A 20,310-nucleotide genomic window follows, 5' to 3' on the forward strand; every position below is an offset into this window, starting at 1 on the left:
TTTGCAGACTAGTTGGTTCATATTTGTAAACTCGACTTGCTGCGCAACCAGTAGGAAAGAAGGAGGGAGATAGGAAAGAGCACAGACAGGAAAGAGTTCACAAAAGTGCAATCACTGATGTATCCATGACGAGTGCTGATACCAGGAACTCCTTTTTTTTCTGCCTACGATAATAAAGCGCGCGCACATCATCGCGCGAGAAAAAACAAAGAAATGTGTGGTTACGGAGGGAACACTACTTTGTAGCCAGGCACTGGTTTGCATACAGGTGCACATGTAAATGCGAACGCCAGAGCGTGTGACCCGACCACACTCACGCGCAATGCAGCAACTAAACTTAATCATAGTATTGATATCTGGGGTTTACGTCGCAAAACCACGATATGATTATGAGGGACACAGTAGGGGAGGGCTCCGGAAATTTCGGCCACCTGGCGTTCTTTAATGTGCACCTAAGTATAAGTACACGGGCCTCAAACATTTTCGCCTCCATCGAAAATGCAGCCGCCGCGGTCGGGATTCGATCCTGCGACCTTCGGGTCAACAGTCGAGCGCCATAACCACCACCGTGGTTATGGCCACGCGGGGGCCAACTAAACTTCGTTTACATGTTAAGCTGGCGTACAGTGCGACGCTGTTCAAAGACCGTACGCTCCGGCGTTCTCAGTCATGCTTAGTGCCACTGTTAATTTTGTTTGGCGTAAAATAACGCGCGAGCAGCCACTTAGATCTTGATATTTCCCAAATGTATGACGACGTTTCGGTGGAAGCGGACCGAATGTAGCTTTCCATTCAAAACTTAATCCATACTCCGTTTCATACATGTTCTGTCCTATCAGGTGCAACAGGGTAGAGGCTATAGGGAGGCTCCTTGTGCTGAATGCGTTCGCACCAAGAAATAGTTCGAGGTTTTACCACTTCTCCTTTTTTAGCCTGAGTAATCCATGAAGACGTTTTGTGCCTTGCAAACTGGCTCCGTTGTACACCTATTAATATGTTGTTTCACATCACTTAGCGTTTTGTTGTTTACAGTTTCTGGCATTTTATTTGTTGCCGGTCGCGACGTCTCAGAGACACGCGGAGTTCTACATTTTGCTGACCGAACTTCTTGCAAAGCTTCGACGACGTTACACCTGATATGTGAAACGGAGTATACGTTCTTCGTTACACTTTCCGAGATTTCCTGAAGCACTGTAAGCTTCCATTTTTTTGAGCGTGAGATTCCTCTGAATAGCTGGGAAGTTTTGAATCACGAAATCATCAGCAAAACTAAGAAAAAGGCGCTCAAACGTGCACTCTACGACACGCGTGCCAGAGACGTCGCTCAGCTAGCCCAACTGATGGCGGACAGAGGGCGAAATCAGTGTTGCCAGGCTTAATGAGGAAAAACATATTGATGAAAGAGGAACGCAAGTGCATAAAAGAAAGTCTAGTTGCCAGCAACACAGCTAGGTTTCCGCACGTTGAGTAACACTGTGTAAAAGTTTGTGGCATTCAAGGCGTGTAGACGGCCGTTAGGTTATTTATTTATTTATTTATTTATTTATTTATTTATTTATTTATTTATTTATTTATTTATTTATTTATTTATTTATTTATTCCATTCGGGGTTTTAACACGAGGATGAGGAACCAAACGATTAGATAAGGTTCACAAAGAAAATGACTGCGCTGTGTAATATAAAAAAAAAGACCTTGCTAGTATTAGTAACCGTAGTAATGAATACCCTGAGTAACTCAGTAAACAAAATGAGGCAGCAATTACAAAGTTATGCAGACATCAAAGGTAACCCAATTTGGTGTTACAAGGCATGCAAAAACAAAACCCATTTGAACAATCGCAATAAAATTTTCAGGGTGCAGAGCGCAACACCGTATTTAACACCGTATTTAATATTGCCGGACTAGTAAATAGCTCTCATTTAAGATTGCGATGTAGTCTAAAGAAACGCTACTGGTAACGCAGGAAAACAGATCGTTCCATACCCAAACTTGAAAATCATCTTTCAAAAAATATTTTCCAATAATGTTCAGTGGTTAGCACAACCAGTATTTATTAGTATGTAAGCGTCCGTTCTATTAAAGTCAACAGAAATATGAAAAATCGCCAGTGGCATGTAACAGAATTTGTCAATTTGGGTGAACTGAAAGGAGAACATGAAAGGAAGCACGAGACGTCAGAAATGTACAAAGTACTAATTACCAACGTATTGCTATTTAAATTTGTATTAATTACCTTACGGCGCGTGTTGCAAGCTAAAAGTTGTAGCCGCTGAGTTCTCAAGGCATGTCTAATTGAAACGTATGCATCGGATTACATCAGTTTCGGGGCTTGCTTTCCGTTAATCGTGGCCAAATACCTTGGTGTTACTATTATTTATTCGCCTAATTACGTAAAGCTTTTTATTGGAATAAAAACTTGGAGTACGCTTGAGTTTCGCCTTCAAGAGTAGAACGCCATCGCCTTCTCAATTGATAGCCTGGTTTCGGTTCTCGGTACACGCCTCAATCATGCCGTAACGAAACGAACGACTGTGCGCGTAACATTGGCCGTCTCAAACTGTCATAGAATGCCTACTGCAAGTATAGTTGCTAAGTGCCCACTACGCGTTCGTAAGGCAAACGCGATCCTACGCAGCCGTTCACTTTGTTGATGCTTTTGCTGCTGATGATGATTAAATATATCTGAGCGCTTTGTAATGGATGGGCCTTTAAAACACCCACTCGTTGCGCAATTCACATGTTTTGACGCCTGGCGTGATTCTACGCTTTTGCCGCGCAATATTACATGCGTTAAGGAGACTCCTTCCGCTACATTACATTCATATAGTGTTTTTTTTCCGAAGGAGCTTCAAGAAATAGGGCGGCTCTGTGGTACAACACCTGCTTGCCACGCAGACGACCTGGGTTTGATTCTCACTCAAACCCGACGATTTTTATTATTTATTTTATTTGCATCTTTCTCCATTTTTCGGTCACGGACAAGATGATGATTTTTCGCTCACAACCAACGACGCCGACACCAGAATTTCTGCGAAACGAGCTCTTTAACGCTATCGCGTTAATATGTAGATAAACTTCGCTTTTACCGTAAGCTTAGCGGTTCTTATCTCGAAACTGGTGCTAGTTTCAAAGTTCGTTTCAAATGGCCGTTCCTCGAAAACTCAATGGCATTATTTGTTGAATTCCAGCAAGGGTCCTTCAGTAACAATTCGTAAATTGCAGTATGTGCTCTAAAGTAATAACAAAAAGTAATAATTTTCATTTTCTAAATAATGCCTTTTGATTCCTATTATACTGTACAAGTGTAAGGTCCGCGAATTTCCTGCTCTATTCCACCGGCGATTTTAACAATTCTGCCAGTTCGGGGTATTTCCAATGCGAGCTTGCGTCATACCATTACTCTGCTATACGTAGACGCTGCATTCCCGGCCAGCTTTAACGGTGTGGTGGTTTCAGTACACCATTCGTCGCGAGTCATCCGTTCCCAGATGTCCTTATGGTCGTGAAGACTGTTGAGAGCCAATTCTAAAGATCAAGCGATTGTTGTATATTGAGAAACATTCCTCTTATTTTTTACCAGAATGTATCCTTCTATTTTCTATTTTCCTCTTTGCCATTTTGATATTTGATATTTTTGTATTTTTTTGCCTATCATAATCTGTTGTTTAATCAGGAACATTGTTTTGCCTCTTTGTACTTACAAACTTGTTCGTTATTTTTACCACTCCCCTCTGTAATGTCTGTTGACCCTGAGGGTAAAATAAATAAATAAATAAATAAGCTACTGTCGCAGATTAATTTGTTTTACTTTTTTGTTTATAGATGACGACACTTACCAATTCGACACTAACACGCTCCCTTGCATCCACATATGCACGGTCTTATTCAGCCGTGGCTCAGTGTATCTCGTTCACCGTGATGATGAACTGATGTACCGAGTTTGTCGCTTGAGGTGCCCTAAGGGATGTAATTGACATAACTGCGTTATCTGTTCTTGCTGCCGATTTACTCTCGCAAAACAGCTGCTCCTTGCGAGGGCCGAGCTACAATATTAATAATGAGAATAGTTTATTTTCACCACGAGGATGAGGATGTGGAGGACAAAAGCTACAATGTGCTTGATGGACCCCGGGCCTTTGCGCACACAGACAACAGGATGGAAAAACGACATGATAAGGACAATAAACCTTTGTCAAAAAGAAAACTACAATTATTACCTTAGACGTATTCGATCTAATCCAAAATAAACCTACAGAGCATGCCCATAATAAAGCACCATTTAAAAAATTCACCGACGATTGCGATACTGGGTAATGCGAATTGTGAGCGCAGCTTCGTGTTGGGGCAAGGCCAACTGTGTTTGAAGTTTCGGCTTTCCCCAACTTGTCGGTTACGCCATAAATCATAATTTTTGTTAAGTAGGACAGCACCCACTAAGCCATTATTCGTATTTCTGCGGATAAGAGAGGTACCCGCTACACATCTGTAAGGCGTTGACGCTGCATGTGGATAATGACGATGAAGAATTATGGCTGAACACTTTGCGGTAGGTGGGAAGCATTAAACCACAAACTCGTTGCGCAGTTAGCATTGTGTGATGACCGGTTGTTATTTTACTCTTCTTCCACGCTATATGACGTAGGTTAACGCGATTACTTGCCCTACATGACGCATGTACATGGTCTTTTTGCAAATGAGTTTCAAGCACCAGCGTGGCTCTGTGATAGAATACTCGACTTCCAAGCAGAGGGCCTGGGCTCACCCGGGGTATTTTTTATCATTTTATTTTTTCATGTCTATCGGTTACATTTTCATGTCTAGTGGTTACGCCACCGACTTCGACGGCAACGGCGACGCCGCTCAACGCAGGAACGGGCTTCTAATAACTGCGGTCTAAAACAGAAAAATAAGTGTCTGTGTGTGTCACTGGCCTTTCCATGGGTGGGAAGGGGTTCAAACCACGATTTTTAAAAATTTTGTATATGTATATACATATACACACACATACAAACGCACGCATGAATATGCATAAAGGGTGGTTGAATCCCTCCTCCTCCCCCCTCATTAAAAAAAAATTGCACCATTTCCCGCTAACGGGGACCATGAGGCGATGCGAAGCCGGAGCACTTGCACGATCGCGTTCCGTTGGCGTTCGCTTGGGCATGCTACCGACCTCGCGTCTTGCAACGCGAAGAGGAACGCTACGCGCGTCTTGTCTTCTCTCTAGCCTGGCCGTTAATTCTCACAGGGCGAGCGGGGAACGCGGTCGACAGGCGCGCGAGAGGGCGGCAGCGTAGGAGAGGAGAGAGAGGGGGAGGGTACGCACATGCCCTGGTCCTCATCGCGGCGTTGCGCAGGAGAGAATTTTGGCATGTCTAGCCTGCGTTTCAAAGATTGGAGAGGGGAGAGGGGAAGGGAGAGGAGAAACGGGAGAGGGGAAGTGGAGAGGAGGTGGGGAGAGGAGGAGTGGAGAGGGAAAGTGGTGAGGGGGAAATGGGAGAGGGGAAGTGGAGAGGAGGAGTGGAGAGGAGGTGTGTGGAGAGGGTATGCGCATGCGCAGTAAGGGTGGTCACGCCGCACACCACCACCACCACCACCACCACCACCACCACCGGATTGAACTCCGCTATAAGATGCTTCACATCTAAAAATTCTGGCTACGCTACTGGTGTGTGGTGTAAGCCATCGCTGGTGACTTGTAAGGCTACACATCAGTCGTACAAATGCAGGCTATAACGAGAAAAATTCTGATAGATGTGTGTTCTCAAAATACCTTTCGGAAGCGAATAAAAATTTTTGCTGTTGGTAAGATTAGAGTTGTTCAGCGTAGTTTGCGCGCGCTGTTGTATCAAGTCACGTATAAAATTGTTTGGTGTATAGGCCGCGCTAACAGATGTTAAAGAGTTCAATATATTTAAATGGCTGTTATTTAGTCGTAGTTCCTTCTTCCTTCTATAACATGAAATCAAACTGAAATTATAGAGGGCGAATATCTTATTGTATTAGTATTTTGAAAGGTCTTGATAGTGATGTGGTATTTGCCGGGCTGAGAGAATTCCCGATAGCTTTATTTTGCAGCCTATCAATTTTGCCGAGGTCACTTACTGAGGATGTACCCCCCACAATGTCACAATAATTTATATGTCGACAAAGCAAGTAGTTGTATAGCATCTGATTAAAATTAAGGAGAAGCAACAGCGATATTTAACTGACTGACAGAACGCGCCAGTTTCGGTGAGACGTCCATGAAAACATGTTATGGCTCCATGACCTCTTTACATGCAAAATAACTCCAAGTATCTTAAATTATTTGATAATTTCAAGTTGACCAGGACATATTCCCAATGCCATCGTAATATAGACATATTTGTTTTTTTTTTTTTGGACTCAATATTCGACGTTTCGACAGGAGTCCGGTACCGATAAAGACCTGACTTCGGTCGAAATATCGAATAAACCTTTTCTCTCTTGTTGCTGTTACCGAGGGCCTTCTATTTGAATGCTACAGTGGCTACCTGTGCGCTGAGGCTATTCTAAATTTTATTTGTACAATTTAGTTAGCTAAATATGTTATTGAAAATATTATTTTCATATGCATGTTTCTACCGTGGGTATTGGCTGCCATTTTGCCTCGTCTCCAGTCTCTTATTTACAATAATTAGACTCAGTCATCGATGAAACGGGCTTACAATTACAATAAAGAAGTTCATTCCAACTAAACCGCTCAGTCTGACTGAATAAAATATCCATGACTGCAATTTCGAAAGGCGGAGGAGAACCCGTAATGTAGCTGACGGAATAGAAAGTTAAGAACGTTTTTTTTTTCAAAAAATGTTTTATAATAACTAAACGATAGCTCGTTTCATGATCAAGGCTGAATTCACAAAACTGTTTGTTCGTGATGATATTTGTCTTTGGCCTTAGTATAAATCCAGCATTATGGTTGACTCCAGTTCTATCTAACCAACATTTTTTAGCGGATGAGCACTTCGTGAATATGGGCCTCTGATTATACAAGCCTCTAAAGTTTTCTAGAGGCCTAGGTGGCCTTATGATGCTTAACTAACGTAGTATGAAAGATTTTGTCCTCACCTGTCATCGACGTTCCACAAAAGCAGTCAAACTTCCTTCGAGGAGTTATTTAGAAGGTGTGTTTTTAAATGAAGCTTCTAGTGCTTAGGTGATCTACGCCTTTAGCCCGGCCGCATTCGCTCATAATATGTCCGATGACAGGATTTGCTGAAATCTTCTCTTACTAGCGTTTCTAGCGCAGGAGATTTTTGTGAATACGATTTCTAGGTGATAGGCTGGTGTATTGAAACGAAACAATGTGGTGTTCATATACAAGCCCTTGGATTGAACAGTCTGAAATATTTACAGCCAAATTTCTATGCTTAGCGTGCAATCTATGCTTAGCGTGCAATGCTTCCTAGATTGTTTTGAAAAACTGAATGGTCAACAGCAAAAATTAAGTGAATTAACAGCTTCGAGTCCACTGCCACAGGTGTAGCAGGCCTCGCGATATGTATTAACAGAGTCCATCATAACAATAAAACTCGCAATAGTTGTTTTTAGGTATATTCGAAGGTCTTAACGTTGTTAGTCACGGTATGTTACGAAAGAAAAGAAGTTGCAAGAAGTTGTTGTCAACATTATTAGTCCTTGTTAGGTACACGTCATATCGAAGAAATCGATGATCGGATTTCACTTCTCATTTGTCGGCGTAACTCACGGCACGCATCAAGTCTAGATATTTGTACAAGTGACCTCCCGAAAACCTTGTTGAACCCTAATATCTAGCGTACGAGAACGACATCGCTCTTCGAATCCGTGGGCCAATTGCTCCCGCAGTTGCGAAAATATAATTACTGAATTTATTAATGTCCTGGGATCAATGTCCCGAATTGGTTCTTGAAGGCTCAAAACAGTGAAATGTCGAGAAAACAAAGTTCGTAATATATTATCTCTAGAGGAAAAGATATTTAAACATTTCTGAAAACCTGCTGTTATGGGATAATTTGGTTCCGGGTCGAACGATGCAAATGTATGGGAATCATTTTCATGAATAACTTCACTCTGGAAAGAGCAATTCCACGCATTGTCTTGTTACATACGCCTCGTATAGTCCGCGCTGCTTCAGCGATTACGAACTTCAACCAGCTATTCCAACTCGGAAAGAAACCTTTTGAATTCCACGACGTTTGTGGAAAATTGGCGTTAGCTCGTTTGGCCTCAAATAAATCGCAATTTTTCATCGCGTATGGCTTGTTCAGTACAACATATTTCATGTTATTTCACAGACATATCTTCTGTTATAGAGAATTGCGCAGTCACAGCATTAGATTGACTGCTAATCGATGAATACACGCGAAATATCGCTTTCAGTGTCACTCTGCTAACGAAGTTTATCAGCAGTTAGTGAACACGACAGTATTTGTTCTGTCCTATGCACTTCGGTACGACTTTTCAGCTGTGCATTGGGTAAACATTGTATGTGATTATGGCTGTGACCATCGACCTCCCTCTTTGAAAAAACACTCAGAAATGACCGACAAAGCAGTCACACAAATGAGCCCTCATCTATTTTAAAATATGTGGTAAAAACAAAAATATTGGTATGCAACTAAATAATCGTGATTAAAGCCACTTGCTATGCTTAATACCATATAGATTGTATATGGGCAACTCCCATCTCTGCATGTGTAGCTCGCGTTTGATTTTCTTTGTGTTACTTGTGCGTTTTGTTGTGAAGGTATATGCATGCAGGACTTATATGCGTGTTCCCAGACCACACTGTGCACTTTCACTGGTTATCGGAACTGTGCGAGTCCCTTCCGTGCCCTCATTTACTCGTGCACGGAACTCTTTTTTGATATTTGACTATCTCATATTCTTTTAAAATTTTTTTTTGGTGCTTTTAGTTTTGTTGTCACGAGAAAAGGAGTAGCCGGCGCCCATAAAAGCAGAAATGTATGCTACAAACCATATCGACAAAAAAAAAAAAAAATAGAGAAAACTTCAAACCTATATTGCTTATCCTGACTGATGGCGAGTAATTACTTCCATTCATTTAATTTATTTTGATTACCTTAAAATCCCCATTGGGGCATTGCGTAAGGGGTGGGCACACATTCGATAATAATAATTGTTGGTGTTTCACGTCCCAAAACCACGATATGATTGAGGGACGCCGTAGTGGAGGGCTCCGGAAATGTCGAGCACCTGGGGTTCTTTAACGTGCACCTAAATCTAAGTACACGGGACTCAAGCATTTTCGCCTCCATCGAAAATGCGGCCGCCGCGGCCGGGATTTGATCCCACCACCTTCGGGTCAGTAGTCGAGCACCATAACCACTAGACCAGCGTGGAGGGCCATAATTCCTTTGAGTGCAGACAAATAGTAGAAATAACGAAATTGGCACACAGTACGTTTTACTCTAAAAAAAATCGCCGTTTTTTCTTTCTTTCATTTTTGTATTCAGGAAGCTGCACAGGTTAAGGCCGTGATTCGGTGGGACAGGCGGTTCCAATCTGTCACTGTGCGGAAAAAAACGAACCTGAAAAAGTAGTCGTATGAGTGCGAGGACGGCGCACTTGGTACATGTGCCGAGTGCGATGTGATGAGTGGACAGCGAGATTAGTGTGAGGTGCCTGATTAAGCGAAGTATGATAAAACTGATGAAAAATATACGGGGATGGTATGTGACGATGAGTAGCAAGGCTGAGCAGACCTGATTCGTTTCTCAAGACTCGCTGGCATCATACGAATATTTAGGGTGCATGAACCTTGTAACACGGTTTCGCACAGATTCGAGAGCGTTGATTACTCTTGAAAGGAGCTCCATACTGAACATGCATATTCTACTTTAGGTCGGATCATGGTTGGTTTGAAAGGATAGTAATGACAGATGCTTAGGAGCTTGTAGTAAGCAAAAGGCTGTGCAAGCGCTACTGCGCGTTCTGCGTTCAACCGGTCTCTCAGAACGGCTCTCACTGGAAGTCTTGCTTGTGTGTGTGCACGTGTGTGTGTGTGTTTTTTTTTTCATTTTATATCTCTCTCTCTCTCTCTGTCCCCTTTCCTACCCCTATTTCCCCACCCCTGTGCAGGGTAGCAAACCGGCCACTCGCGCCAGGTTAACCTCCCTGCCTCTTCCTTTCCACCTATTTCTCTCTTTGTTTAATGAAACCGAGTGCTTTATTAAAAGGTGATATGACGTTAGTAATATGCGCGTTCTAGGATAAGTCTTTAGTAAGGGTAACACCAAGGAATTTGTAGGACAGTGCAGCTTCTATCGGTGCTTTTTATTGCGTATATGATTAAGCCAGTGGGTTGCGTCGGAAGGAGAATACCACAACTATGTATTTGATTTAGTTTATTGTAAATAACTTTATTTTTTGTTCGATAGTTTTTATTGTATAATGTATTATTTTTAGCCAGCAATCACACTATTGTTGCCAACAGTTAATATTTTCCTAAAGAGAATTTTTTATACTTAATAGTAATTGTTTCTTAAATGGCGCAGTCATCCGTAAACATGCGAATATTACGGATTACATGCACTGGTACGTCGTTAATATGCATTAAGGACAGGTGATGCCAGAGAAGCGAACCTCCACAAGTCACTAGTAGGGAATGAGGTCAGCTGTTGTTAATAAAAATTAACTGTGAGCAGTTATTAAGGAATGCTTCAATCGATCGCAAGATGTCGGGGTGCACATTTGTCATGAATAGTTTTAGTAACAATTGCTGATGTGGCACCTTACCGAATGCTTTCGCGACGTCTAAATTCATGGCATTTGTCTGTGGGTTAGTATCTAGATTAGTGTGACGATCATGTAGGAAAGCTGCCACTTGTGTTTCACAGGAAAAAACCGTTGCGAAATCCAGGCTGTGAAGGAGGAAGAAAGATATTTGAGTATAAAAGTTTTCAGTAGAAATGACATGGTCCATTATTTTGCAAGGTACGCTTGTTAATCATGTGGGCCAATAGTTAAGAAGGGAGCGCTTGTTGCCGGATTTACGTCTTTGAGCAAATGTGAAGCTGAGGAAATGCTGAGATTTTATTTTGACATTGAAATAAATTTTCGCATGGCGCACCTACTAACATCAACGCTAGCGTGACGTCAGGCTGCTTTACCAATTCTGGTGACTTCATGCACCAGTATGGCTAATTTTATTGGCGTCAAGTACTAAAACATGCACAATTGACGCTTGAGCGTCACCTACGTCACCTACGGAGCCACGGAGCGGAGTCCGCGGAAGCGTCACGATATTTTGTGCGAGCACGTGGCGAGAAGCTCATACCGTGTCGTGACGTCACGGTACTGTAGTAACCAAAACTAGCTCTTGAAAACATGCTGCAATTAATTTTTCAGGGCGCACTCAAGCTTTCCAGTGCATTTTCTAGGCACATGAGGACTAGGCCTTTCATTGGACGCATAAGAACGACTGAACATTTTCGTGCCCGTACCCATTTAACATGCATGCATTGCTAAATACGAATGTTCTTGCATTTCGTTTGAAATGATGATTTGGTGGCGCCTGAAATTTCGAACAGTTCTAGTGTAAAAACGTTTTTACTAATAGGGGCTCGTACTTTAATACTTCACCTTCCTGAATACTCTTAACTCTAATACGAAAGTTTTGTGAAATGCTCTTAGTAATAAATTTTGGGTAAGACTATTATGTATTTATTAAAGGAAACACGGTAGATTCATGTTGGAGGCGAACAAGAAGCGATTAAAAAAGTCTGCCCATTTTACCGGAAGCCTGTCTTAAAGAAGCAATAAGAAAATAGCATTTGAGCGCACAGCACAAGTATTAAAAACAGACACATATGTGGCGTTTTCTTTTTCTAAAAGAGCTAAGTCCACTTTAACTGAAACAGAGAAAAACGCATTTTTTTTATACTGACAATAAGGATGGGCCGGCTCCAACAATTTTGCCAGTGTGCTCATGTCACCAACATAGCTCAAATTTATCTTGCGGTTAAAATCTATTTAGCCCACTGTCGTCGGTATTCAGGAGTAAAACTTGAATTTGACCCTTATAGATTGGAACATTTCATTTTGGCTTGAATTATATAGCTCGTAAAAGAAGTGTAAATCGCAACAAATGAGCGATATAGCAATATTTTGCGACAAAATTAACACCATCCTTGACCTTCCGTTGGTGCCTTCCTTTGTTGCATTGGCTTAATGGCGATGACTAGACTTGGAGAGCGAGTGGTCCTTGCAGGTAAAAGGCGCACCATTCTGGACTGTCGGCAGCGTTTTCTTGTTCTTGGCATCTTTTGAAGGCCTTCAAAATCCTTCAGCTCTTCTTCTTCTTAGCTCGTTTTATGCCGCGCCGTTTCGAATCGCTTCTTCTTCAAAGAATAGATTGGTGCCCAATGTCTTTATTTCAGTTGTCTTCTATTTCAAATATACTGTCTTAGAGCGAAAGAAGGACATGATACTGAAGCGCATAACTCGAAAAAAAAAAACACTAAATGGCAGAAAGGATTGTGGAAGTTCGCCTACGACTGTTTATATTCGAGTTTTGCCCTACAGCAGTATGTCCTTCTGTAAGTACCAACTCGACAAAGAAAAGCTAATTGTGGAACGAAAGCACGATAGAAAAGCAACTAGGACCCAAATGAAACAGATTCGATGCGGCCATGTTGGTTATTTTGGTCACGATTGCTGACGCAGCGATGGTTTTATGGATCTGGCTTAGTTTGATTGAAACAGATGCAGGATTTGGCTCATTTTTTATTCGAAACTGCCCTTTTAAGTTCACATTAAAACAAGGAATTGCCCCATTTTGATTAAGACTGTTTTAAAAGTGAGAGATACTCAGGTGCGCTTTACACACCCGTGAAATTTAGCCCAGTTTCGGTTTCTGAATTTGGTTCTTTTAGGGAAAAAACGCCACAAGTAACTAATCTTCCATTTTAACTATTTGAAGAAGCTGTTTATGTAGTTTTATCTGGATAACTATGTTCTTTTTATTTCCCATGACCTTGCGCATCTGTTGACTGTCGCGAAACTCCCTCTTCATTTAACTTCGTCAAAAATCCTTCAGTCTTCTCATGTTGGAGCTGAATTATTCTGGGAATTATAATCTGTGTCACATGTTAACACAAGCTGTTCTTGTAGTGTGATCATCACGCGCTTGCTTCGTGCGCTGTTCCGCTGTTTACGTTCGCTTTTTGCCTGTCTCAAGCTTCAGATGAATGACGAAAACAGCATCGATAATGTTCCTAGTAAAACGACAAAAATGTTATATGCATTTTTTCTTCACAGTCCCCAACGGTGCCCGTGCGCCGTCGTGCACGCTTTGAAATGGGTGATCAGGCTTGTTGTGTCGCGCTGCCAACTTCGGGGATGGGCCTGATTCCCGACCACAGCAGCTGCATTCCGACGGGAGTGAAAAGCAACATTCCTCAGCTTATATACAGGAGCACCTAAACAATTCGAGGCGGTCAAAATTGATCTGCAGCGTGTCTCATAATCATGTCGCGGTCTTGACACGCAAGATTATTAGGTTGCGTTGTTCACGGGCGATTCCTTTAAAAAATATGATGGCTTCGCCTCCACAAGTGTTATTTGCATCGGACGCATCCGCGATCGGCGGACAGCATTCTTGCCGGTGTGCCAAGCCCCGCGCACGATTACGAAAGCGCATGCAGTATTGAGCTTCGCAAAATATCTCGAAAGCACTCGACCGAGAATAGTGCCGCAGTTGGTGTGTTTGTTTTTCTTGTGTACTCGCTCTCTCATCATGTTTAGTTTCACGTTTTTCTCGCAATAATTTCGGGGCTTCATTTCATAACATAAAAAAGTTGAGGTTAATTGCGGGAACTCCTTATTGCTGTCAGATTGTGTCTTCATGCAGCTTCGTAGCAACGGCGCTGTTACACTTGTATAAGTACTAGTTTAGATAGCCAACTCATGAATTAATTTTTTTTTGCATTTGATATACCCCTGAGCATCATGAACCTTTGTGACGTGACGTGCGAGACCATTAATTGACTCATGAAGGCGAAGGACGTACAAATAATACGTGGGCCACGTCACTGAGAGTGCCATCGAAACAGTTCAAAACGCTCATTTCGACTTTTAGGCGTTTGTTTTGCAGACGATTGTTATCAACGGTGCTCGCACGAGAATTTAACACTACCGCTCGTGACCCGGCGTTTGATCGGACCAGCAGTTCATGCAAATCAGGGTATACGGCCACATAATCTCAGACGATTGTTGAGAAGAAATGTTTACATAATCCAAGTATACTAACACCTCAGAATTTTCGAAACTATTGTGTGCGTGGCAGTATTGTTTTGGGCGTCTCTCATAATCATATCGTGGTTTTGGGACGTTAAACCCCAATTATTATTATTAGTAGTATTGTTTTGTTTAATTTCCCGGATGTATTAAGTGATTCTTTACGATAGACAGATTCATCCAAAGTCTTCTGTAGCAGAAAGCGCAATTCTGTCAAATCACCTAGAATCACCTAGAATTTGTAAGTTATGTATGTAAAGGCATAAATAACTTGTATGATAAGCCGCAATGTAGTCAGTGAATTGAAAACGTCCTAATTTAATTTGCAATCTTCGGGACGCGTGTTCTAACCGTGGAGTCTACGCCACGTTGTAATGAATTTAGAACCATTAGCGTAAATTTTTTAGCACCGATGTCTTGGAGTACGCGGTGAAAAAAACGAATGTCTTGCTCTCGTGCATCACCATTTTCACGGTGAAGCCTCCGTTCGGGCGGGAATTCGCCCATTATAAGCTATATTATCCAAACTTTCTACAGCTTCCTAAACTTTCGCTAGTAATGTAAGCTTCTACCTTCTACCTTGAGAGATTTGCATCGCAAGAATGAGCAGTAATCACCACCGTATCGTGAAAGAGCGGGTACACGGCGGGCGCAGGAAAAGGCGATCTTCGGCCGCGGAGCAAGCGAGTCCTTGCCGTGACGTCACATCGCCGCGACTGCCGCGCCGCCAGTGTTCGTTCTCGGGGCTATATCGCGAAACTCAAAATTCATATAAAATACCTTCCAAGCTTTATTCGCTATCGATATTTTGCAGATGGTACACGCACGTACCCGGGAATCGATCCAGCAGGCTATCTCGGCCGCGAAATTTTCTGCCAGTACCCCTTCAACGTTCCGCCTGCAAACGACCATATAATTCCGCCACGTATGCTGCGGCTTAAAGGGTGACAAGAGAGCGACTATGGCGGTGGCAGTGCGATGACGAACCTTTTGGACAAACGATAACCGCTGCGTGTTCTTATCACAGTCATGAACCGCCGCAAGGGAAGCATATCATGTTTACGCGGAATGTTAAGGAACACTGCAACTACGACGCGCAAGCGGGCGTGCCACGTGGCATCTTTTTTTATTTCGTGGACATCCGCAGTAAGCAGGAAATTATTAATACATTTTAAATATAAGATTAGAAACTGTCTTATCGGATGTTTTGCAAACAAATCTATAACATTCTAAATTGGAATCTTTTGCCTAGCTTCGTTGCTTTAGAAGTTAGTTAACCCCCTTAGGTCGCGGGATCGAATCCCGGCCGCGGCGGCCGCATTTTCGATGGAGGCGAAAATGCTTGTGGCCTGTGTGCTTAGATTTAGGTGCACGTTAAAGAACCCCAGGTGGTCGAAATTTCCGCAGCCCTCCACTGCGGCGTCTCTCATAAAGATATCATGAATTTGGAACGTTAAACCCTCTACAATTATTATTATTATTATTATTATTATTATTATTATTATTATTATTATTATTATTATATTATTATTATTATTATTATTATTATTATTATTATTATTATTATTATTAGCAACATTCATTTGGTCCTGTCGTCACAAAGTGAGTCGGCATATTTTTAAACTGTGGCTATAGGGTTAGGTGGGGCACCCTGTTTAATGATACACGCCGTTGTGGGTTTCTTCGGATTAATTTTCACCTATATAGGGGTTCTTTAACGCTCATCTAAATCTAAGTACACGGGTGTGTTTGCATTCCGCCCCCATCGAAATGCGGTCACAGTGGCCAGGAAACATAGACTAGGGCTCAGCAGCGCGGCACCATAGCCTCTTAGTCACCGCTGAGGCTTAAATAAAAAAAAAAAAAAAGAGGTCCTGCATCACTGCTTTGGACTTACGCGCTGCCCCGTTTTCGAGTGCGCGCAAAGCTCTAGCAGGCAGCCACGATAACATCTTTCTAGCTCTGTACACATGCCCTAATTGTGTCCCCCGTGAAGGTGCTCGTTAATTACATTTACCGAACAATCCCATGACACCGTGCCCAGATACTCTATGAACCACCAAATCGTTTCTTACCACCAGACTCAGCCTTCGCGTTTTTCTTACCATCAGTGACCCGCAACTTCCATAGACCCCTCTGTCGTTATTTCAAGATGAGACTAAATTTATTTGCTCGCGCAATGAAAGCCCTGTGCGCAAAAGAAGAAAAAGCATTTGAGCAGTTGTACTTTCTGGTATATATATACTGTACGGGGCTCCGTTTCTGTGCTTCTTACGCTACAGCCTTCCGCTTTTGAGGAATATGCTAATTGAACACTCGAGAGTTTATATCACAAGGCAGTGCATATACGGGTTGTGAACGACATCGGAGGGCTTCGGCTCATTCGAAGGAGTTGATCGGCATTGGCCATCGGATGCCAATCGCAGTGACGTCAGGGGAGATATTGAGAAGTTTTCGTGCCCCACCAAGGCTGCGTTCCCTGAAGCTTTACACCAAAAGTGAGTCCGCGGTCTCTTCTTTCTTTTGTGCATTCGAATGACAACTACGCCACACGATCCTCGAATGTCGTGGAAGGTAAGGATTAAACAGCGGCTGTTCACCGGATAACACATCCAGATACAAGCCAAGGAGGAGAGATGTTTATTTGTAGAAAGGCAGAGACGTTGGCCTGAGCAACAGTCTGCTCTGGCCGACGAAGGGAATATGGCACATTGACACATATGGAGTGGTCTTCTCCGCAACTTCCACATTTGTCATTTTCGTCCCAATAGCACTTGTCGTAATGAAGTTTAAGCTACCCCGTATGAGATACCCATGGCAACAGAAAGCGCAGATCTTCGTACTGCTGCCAATAACGTCCTGGAACAACAATTCTGGATATGAGTCGCGTTTTACGACCCAAAGGCAGCCTTCATTGTTTCCAGTCAGTCCTACGACGCAGAACGCATGAAAAATCGGTATCTAAAATAGACAAAGCTCCGCATCGAGGCTTCTGTAATGAACATGATATCATTCGCCACCGACTATCATTCGCCAACGCCAGCAATGCTGCAGTGAGCCATGGCTCACTGCGGCATCGAGCGTAACCTGATGTTCGACAATCGGCCCATAAAAAAACCTGGACAGTTATATTGATAACGGATGTCACAAAACATTTTCGACTTTCTTTATCATGCCATTGGAGCAAATTTTCTACGACACTCCCAGTGTCGTGACCTGCCGTCTTCCCTTCGTTGAAGCGACAACTGCTGTTGAATATATTACCGTGCGATGCAACTTTATTCCACCTTCTCTGGCAAGTAGAGCTCTTTACGAAAGTGTTTAACGTTTCTAGGCTATTTTGAGCGACTAAGGTTTTCAGACAGTGGTTTCATACCTCAGATATTTACAAAGACGCCTAGGCATTGCTACAGTTCCTAAAATCGACTGGTCTCAGCGTCCAATAGTGGACGTGGCTGGAATCCTTGCGTGGTTGCAACCCTTTTTCCAAGGTATTGAGTAAAAGCCGCATGCTCGTCTGGTTGTGTTCGTCATCTTTCTTTTGTTTTCTACTGCTTCGCGTTTCAATCCACGCACTGACAATTTCGTGTGAATGGGGCCTTCCACGTGATCTCAGCATGCTGACCCACTTTCCCTCGAAGAGGCACTAAAAAGAGATGGGATAGGAAGAACACAGGGAAGAAGTTGGTAGAATATACAAATATAAAAATATAAAACCACCCTTTTCTTATGTTCGCGCGCGTGTTTGTATGCGTACGTATATGTATTGGCGAATGTTTGAGGCCCGTGTACTTAGATTTAGGTGCACGTTAAAGAACCCCAGGTGGTGGAAATTTCCGGAGCCCTCCACTACGGCGTCTCTCATAATCATATCGTGGTTTTGGGACGTTAAACCCCAGATATTATTATTATTATTATATGTATTGGCCGCGAGGTCGAGCAGTGTCGGCACCTAGCGGCGAGCGGACGAAATGGCTCCTTGCGTCGTCTGATAGCCACACCGTGTTCGCATGTGTGCTACGTCATGCGCGTCCTCAGATTACAGCTTATTCCGCTGTGCTATCGCAGTATCAAATGCGTGTACGTATGCCTACACGATATGCATAACCATTTCGCCTTACGAGGCTTGTACGTGTTCTAATAAGCGAGTGCATGCGCGTGTCGGTATGGCACTAGGTCTAACCATCGTACCGTCCATTCGCCAAAATCATTTCAATGTGGGTACCACTTTGTCGTTCAAGCACATCACATAGTGAATTTGGCGTCGTCTTAAACGAAAAAAGGTACCAAATGTCGAGGTGTGAATGCAGAATTTTAGCGACACCATCTCGTGAAGTGCTGGCGATTTGGAAATCCTTGTGGTACCGCAAAGCATGAACTAGCGTCTGCAGAGGCCGGTTAGCGGTAAAAAAGACCTGAAGCCACGTATTTCTATAGCGGTACGCGTATTCATGCAAACAGAAAAGCAGAATGCACAAAGTTCTACTTCATCTAATTACGCAGAAATACAGGCTCTCTTTTTTGGAGCCGCAATAGCCAGAAGTAAATACTTAATTGGCTCAGTCGAGCAACACTACATTTATATTGTGGTATAGGCAAAACACAATTTATACACGTGCAAATAAAGCAAGAAAAATCATCGAGCACAGTACAAAACACGAATGTGACCGAAGGCCAGTTACTTCATGGATTGGCAGATTGCGCTTCTCTCACACTAATAGGAACGTTAGGCTGGTTTCGTGCATTAAGGTGGCAGTGGAGGGCGTATACATCACCATTAGGCTGCAGTGAACGCGCTTTATTCGCCGACCGTCGACTCAAACCGCCTACGGCGAAGCGCCACTGCGTACATTTGTATACGCACCTCCGACCGCCTATCCACACAAACGCGGCGACGGTGCTGCCACCTATAGCCCGATCTCGCGGGGATATTATTAAAAAGGGGAGAGGGGGTTGGTTAAACACCCCCTCCCCCCACACCTGGCTGCGCCAGTGCCAGTAAAACCTTTCGGGTCTCTGGTCGCCACTAGTTTTTCTACCACACCCCCAAAAGGCATCGCCAGGCTAGCATTACTGACCAAATAGCATGTTTGAGTGGCCAGCTGTGGTGAGATGTAGACCATGCCTATTTCATTCTAAAAAACAATCCCCCCCCCTCCCCCAACTAGTGCCCCAGTCCACCGGGACTCTAATATTCATGAGATGAGAATTAGGGGTGTGGAAACTACGCAGAATGTGTGCTTCAAATTAGGTAATATTTGGGTACGACGATACATGTGCCTTAAGACACAGATTCCATGAATTGTGGGAGGGCAGCGTATTGAGGTCAGTTTGCACTTGCGCAATCGATAAGGATCAGATGGATGATACCCCAAAACCGCAGAAATACGCTAACAAAGCTTTGTTTTAAATCGTTCAAGGCCTCCTACACAATATGTTATGGTAGAGTGCCCTTTACAAGCCACAACCTGTCCAGAATGGTATCACACTCAAGGCGGCTGTTTAACCACAGTCCGTTTACTCGCCCTAACCGTATCTACCAGCTCGACTTCTTTGAACTAAACCAGCTATATCCCTCGAAATAACAGGTAACACAATGTTTATGTCGTATGGTATACTATATTAAAAGCTAAACTTTAAGGTATAGGTGTTGTCTTCAAGTACGTAGCCTTCATTGTTATTGAAAAGCCAGGATCACTCGGACAAAATTTCTTTTTAAAGCGTTGATCGTTCTGTTAGGTTTGCACCAGGAGGGTGCTTCCCTGTAGTGCACGTAATCGCCGAATAAAAGTCACCACGCAATATTGCATGCGTTAAGGAGAGAGAGAGAAAACATTTTATTCAAAATATATAAACCAAGCACGTGGGAGGGAACCCTAGTCCGGGGTCCCTATGATGATCTCAGCGACAACACGGGCCCGTCCAACCAAGGCCTGGTGGACCTCGGGAAGCCCGTCGCAGAGGGCATCGTCCCACAGCTCTTTGGTGCAGAAGGGGCGCAGGATGACTGGAAGGGGAGCGAATAATTTTGCGGTGCACACCA

General features: G+C 43.2%; 1 long non-coding RNA gene across 1 annotated transcript; it reads right to left on the reverse strand.

Annotated features, from left to right (window-relative positions):
* Positions 1–1,991: 1,991 nt before the first annotated feature.
* Positions 1,992–10,853, reverse strand: LOC119378917 (uncharacterized). The gene is made up of 3 exons (XR_005181077.1): positions 10,767–10,853; positions 3,839–3,959; positions 1,992–2,143 (listed from the first exon to the last, which is right to left on the reverse strand). It is a non-coding gene; the product is annotated as an uncharacterized LOC119378917 (long non-coding RNA).
* Between the last annotated feature and the right edge of the window lie 9,457 nt (positions 10,854–20,310).

The sequence above is a fragment of the Rhipicephalus sanguineus genome, chromosome 1 (genome assembly GCF_013339695.2).
Source record: "Rhipicephalus sanguineus isolate Rsan-2018 chromosome 1, BIME_Rsan_1.4, whole genome shotgun sequence".
NCBI classification, from domain to species: domain Eukaryota; kingdom Metazoa; phylum Arthropoda; class Arachnida; order Ixodida; family Ixodidae; genus Rhipicephalus; species Rhipicephalus sanguineus.